The sequence below is a fragment of the Lonchura striata genome, chromosome 4, assembly GCF_046129695.1.
Source record: "Lonchura striata isolate bLonStr1 chromosome 4, bLonStr1.mat, whole genome shotgun sequence".
Taxonomy (NCBI): domain Eukaryota; kingdom Metazoa; phylum Chordata; class Aves; order Passeriformes; family Estrildidae; genus Lonchura; species Lonchura striata.
In genome coordinates this window covers 29,828,546-29,834,545 of record NC_134606.1, presented here as the reverse complement: position 1 = coordinate 29,834,545, position 6,000 = coordinate 29,828,546, and positions in this window count along the sequence as shown.

The following is a 6,000-nucleotide window of genomic DNA, read 5'->3' as shown; positions in this document are numbered from 1 at the left end:
TTTAACAAGATATTCATTACCACTGCATTAGCAAAAATTTCCTTTTTCTGGAAAAGCATCTGCATTCAGGAAAAATTACACAGAATCAGAAGCTATGGAGGATAAGAGAAGAAAATCACAGCTCTTCAAATTCAAATGGACAATGCACATATGTGCTCTGGTTCTGTAAGGGGGAAAAAATGCTGAAAGAAACTACACAGCAATTCTAGGGGAGAGGAAACATAATTTACAAAGAAAAGGGGTATAGTTTTATGGCCATGAGGACAGCAGCACTGAAAATTAACACCTTGCCACAGGTTCATTCTTCTTTTAAGTCTTGCCAATACATATCTCCATTGAAATTTTAAAGAACATCCATGTAGTCTCAGAGGAAACAGAGCACAAAAAATATATAGCCCAAAAGGAAGCCACACATCACTACAGGGTTGTCGGGAGGGGTTACCCTTGTAAGCTCCTTCTTAGAAGAAATGCTGTGAAGGTGAGTACAACCTGCCCAACTAGCTACAACCACCAGTTTATTTCCTACTAAGTCACAGGCAACATACAAAATGGAAAAAAAAACATTTTTTAAAACACTGAAATACATTTTTTAAAAGGCACTAGTTAGAAACTGTAATTAAATTTGATTATAGGCTAACAAAGAACAATCACAACAGCAATATACATGTACATGAAATAGAAAATCTTTCCCCATGGATCCTGTGGCTTTCCTAATGAGATATAAACTCAGCCACATATAACAAAGGAAATAAAGCTCACTGGAGACAAAAAAAAAAGTGTGTCCCAGAGAGGGAAAACTTTGCATATCAACACATAGCACAAAGCAGGTAACTTGCCACAAAAATTCTTGTGTGTTTAATTTATAGCCTGTATTTTAGTCTGTATTTTCCATACAGTATCAGTGAATAAGGAAAGGAGTTTTCAGCTACATTTGCATCAAACATGCCAGCTATTTGTCAGGAAATGCCAAAAGTCATACGTTCAATTTACAGAATCAAATTTCCATGCCATAAAAAATGAAATTACAGTACAGAGAAACAGGTTGCTTTTTTAAGCACTGGGAGTAATGCAGTTTGATTTTTCATTCATTAGTGCCCCTAGATTTACTAGGAGTTTTTTCTCATAGATTCATTTCTGGATGAGTGTTCTCTCCCATCTCTAGTATGATGAGAATTTATGTTGTAACCCCTCCCCCTCATGAAGGAAGTCACAGGTATTTTCCTAGTTATCTAGTAACAGTTTCAGAACTCACTAGATTTCAATTATTGTTGTGATTGTGCCTGCTAAAAAGGTACAAATCTAGCCAGTTTAAAAAAAATACTGATAAAGAAACAGACTAACAGACAGAGAAACAGAAGTGTTTATATGCATATAAAAATTTTCCTTAGTACATCAGGATAAAACACAGAACACTTAGTAGAAAAGAATAACAGAATTTGAAGAAGTGCACATACATCATTTGGGATGACAAGCAGAAACCAGAAGGTCTGAGTTCAAGTAAACGCCATAGAGAGTTGGCATCAGCATGAAGCCACTGTACATTTGCAGTTACTTTTTCATTTCTCTTTTGCATTCCTTCAGTGTCCAGCAGAAAGGGGTTTTGGCGAGTGCTCAATGACAAACTCTAGAGCAAGATCTCAATGTCTGGAGAAGCAGACATTGAGGGTCTGGCCAGCTAGAAAACCTTCACTAAAAAACTTTAGTGTGACAGCAGAGGAAACTGAGGGAGTGATCAAGCTGAAGAAGAAGCTGAGAAGCCAGAACCAGGACACAGTTTCTGTACCAGGATGCTGAGGATGGGGGGATCTGAGCTGGTGATCCATCCTGCCCTGACAGGCTGAGAAATCCCTCCTATTTCCCAAACACTCCAAGTACTGAGACATAAATCAAGTAGAAGAAATGCAATTTTGAGATCTGTTTACCTGTGCTTAGAAATCTAACACTAACATTTTCAGCTAAAAAAAAAATAATTTCTGGTCACCTTTAAAATGTGGAAGTTGTAACAAAACCATTTTCAGCATTCAGTATTAAAAAATGCTAAAAATCAAATTAGCTATTTACATCTGTCATGCACCATCATGTCCTGGGGATGCTTCAACACTGGCACAACTGCTGCTGAACATTATGATAAACCACCACAGTATTCCAAAGTATGTACTTTGTCCCACTGGGGAAAAATTAAAATATAGTTGCTCTGGTTCTAACTCACATCAGATTTCACTCCTTCTGTAAACGAGTAAACAAAACTATATTGATCTTGGCTGTTACATCAGTCAAGAGCTTTGATATTTCACAAGGGGCCCACATTTATAAGCAAAAGAGGAAAAAAACCCATATAATCTGTCAACTTGGGTATCAAGAGAGGTAACTCAAGTTTCTCTGGTTTGGGGAGGTATTTTAGTATTTCCTAGCGTAACAAAACATGATGGAAGAAAACTCCAAAGCATCCAAGTTTGGGTCCAGGCTCTTATGACACTAGACTATGTCCATGTCTCAGCCCTTATTTTCTATTATATTTTTGTAATGATCCCCTTCCAACTCGAATGATGAAAGTGCACATTTTGCAAATGACACCTCTGACAATCTGCCCCATCTGCATGAATGACAGCAGATGATTTCACTCTTTAGGCATTCAAAATAAAATGCACATGCGGCAAATTCCAAGCTGGCAGGAAAATCCAGTCATTAAAAAAAGTGATTTGTTTTCTAGAATTGCAAGCACAAAGACTCCATTTATTTCCAATGCCATAAAGAAAATGAACTGTTATCTTTTTTTTAAACAACCACAGCCAGGACATATTGGAAATGTTTTAATTTCAAAAATACTAACTGGGAAATTAGAGTCTAAATAGTTTTTCTAAAATGGCATCATTTTAGATACAGTTTTCAGATTGATTTCATAACTTTGCCCTGCAGGAAAAGGTTTTATCATCTTCTGCATAAACTGTAACGATGCCTATTTGCTGCTGGTGTCACTAAATTTAGGAAGAAACCTAAGATACGTGAATTTTAAATAAAATTATACTCATTAACAAGAAACTATATCATACGTTATGGGAGCCTGAAAAAAATCTACACTTCTATTAAAATAAGATATTTATTGTTTCTGTCATTCTGTCTTTCCTACTTTCTCTTAATAAAACAGAAGAATGGAAAAAGAACAGCAAGTTAAGAAAATATCAAATGTAATTGATATATCCCCATCCTAAGAAAGCTTGCAAACACGATCAACTTTACACTAGATGAGCTGCTTAATTGGACTCACCAGGACTACTCCCTATACAAAATGTAAGCACATGCATCATTCTTTCCAGGATCATGATTATGTGTCATCTGTAATGAAAATAAAATTACCTCCTTTTTTCCCCCCAAACGTCTCCGTCTGTACTTATTTTTGTGGCTATAGCAGCATCTAGTGGACAAGTAGCAAAATTAACATCTAGCGTGTGATAAAAATATATGTATTTTTAAATGTAAATTGCTTTAATAATTTTAAAGTTATTACATCTCTTATAAATGCTTTTCATCCTTCCCTTTTCCTCTCTCATTTAACCTCTCAGCTAAGTGCTTGCATATAATGAAGTGCTGGTTGTAGTCCATCAGTGAACACAGACCCACTATGACAAAAATGTACAAATACCCCATAAATACTAAGGTTGCACAGTTAAGCAGTCAAAAAATTAGAACCCATCATAAATAAAGTTTTTAAAGTTATAGTTAAGAGAACAAAGTGAACTCCTGCAGGTTTTCTCTTGACAGAATCAAAGCCTAAAAAGAACTCAGATCCCCAAAATAACCACTGAAGAGCAAGGTAGCATGCTAGGGTGGCTGACAGACATTTTTTTTCCTGCTTCATTTATCTCTTGTGTGTTTTGTTCTGACTTTGATGTAATTGCTCTTGCCTCTTTCATATTCCTTTTACTGAAATATCTGCCTTATAGGAATATCAGTTTAGAACCTGCAAAAAAAGTATTTAATGGCATGTGTTAAATACAGCTGTAACTGTATTTTCTAAACTAGCTCACTGCTGAAGTTGGCTTGAAATGAACTTCAAAGGTCTGGAAATATATGAATATATTGGTCAAAATGACAACTTCCTCCTCCAAGTGAAAGGGGAGCCAACAAGGAGAGGTGCTATGCTGGATCTTGGTCTCACCAACAAGGAGGGGCGGCCGAGGAATGTGAAGCACAAGGGCATCTTTGGCTGCAGTAGCCATCAAAAGGTGGTGAAGAGCAAGCTAGCTTCCCCAGACTTCAGGCAATAGGATTTGTATCTCTTCACGGATCTGCTTGGGAAAGTACCACAGATAAAGCCCCAGAAGGAAAAGGCACCCAAGTAAGATGGTTAACAGTCAAGTATCACATCCTCTAATCTTAAGAGCAATGCATCCCAACAAAGAGGAATTTGGGTAAAAACATCAGGATGCCTGCATGGATAAGCAGCTCCTGGACAAATCACAACCCAAAGAGGGTAGGTACTTTCCTACCTACTATCAGAAAAGTTGACTCAGCTTATGTCGCAGTTGACACAGCCATGATACAGAGTGTTGCCATGCAATTTCAGAAAGCCTCAACCCATACAGAATGACATCATAGCACATCAGAAGGGTTCAAGCATCTGCCCTTCTTGTCCTTTAGCCCAACCTTTTATACCCTCATGTCCCTGCACTGCCCCTGTGTGCCCTCTGTTCCCTTTGGTGGTTGGTCAGTGCCCCCCTGCCAGTGCTGCTCACCTGCTGCTCACAGCTGCACCCACTGGGGATGAGGCTCTGCTGCAGCCCCATTCCCAATTACCACGAACTGTCTACCTACAGAAAGCAGCGTATCCAATACACAACCACACACAGAAAGTATTCTGAATTTACATGGTCTAGCAGCTTGATTCAGGTATTGCTTTTGCTGATAAACTCAATGCCCCTGAAGCTCCAAAGTGGGTGACTTGCCAAAACCTCCTTGAAGTTCATTACTGTTGTTTGCATTTTACACAGCAAGTATAACTAATCCAGCTTCACAAATAGCAACAGGAGGTAGTGTCATCTTAGGCACACAGAGAAAAATTCAAAGAAATTTTGGTGAGAAGAGGCAGTGCTCTAGATCCAACCAGAGTATCTGTGGAAGACACTTGCAGTCATCCACCAACTCCAGGGTCATTCACTGGGACATTGTACACATCAAGCTTTATCAACTGGTCATGCTTTCAGTGACTTGAAAAGCCTTGACATAAACATGTATGAGATTTGCATTTCTTACTTGTAAAAAATACTTCTGAGGTGCTGAAAAGCATAGATAGGAAGCAAGCATAGATAACATTATTAACTTGGAAACCAAAATAAAACAATCCAACAGAAGTATCTCGGTACATAAGATATGTACAAGCCTTGATAGGAATAGTATTTTTCATTTAACAAGGTAATGTAATTAACAGGCAACTTTTTGGGAACAAAGCCCCCCGTCTCATGAGTGTGAAGTAGGAAGAACACTTTTGAAGACTACACACAAATTACTACTGTAATTGGGATTCTAATCTCACATGAGCTAGTAAGGCTGTTCTCCAAGGAGAGTCTTGGTACCTATCTGGGTGGCCGGTTAACATAAGAAAAAGGTTGTTATATGCCAAGGGGGAAGTCTGATGTAGATTTCATTTTGTGGAATACCAAGCGGCTAACAGGATGGGGGAAAAAATGTCACACCTCATTTCACCCCTAGCATGGTACACTCGGCTGGCTTGCAAGCTGCATTTCCCCAGTTAATCTTATGAAGAAGCTTTTACTCCTTCACCAGCACACGCGGGTGTCCAGCCCTCGTGTAACCCTGCCAGAGGCAAGACCCGCTGCCCTGCGCCTTGCTGCTGCCACAGCGGAGGGCACGACCACGGCGTGTGTACAGCACACACGGGCTGCAGAACCTGTGGGCTCCTCACTCCCCCGCGCCCTTTGCCTGCAGCCCAGCAGAGCACACGCACTGCGCCCACGGAGCCGAGCCCAGCCTGGTTCACTGTAA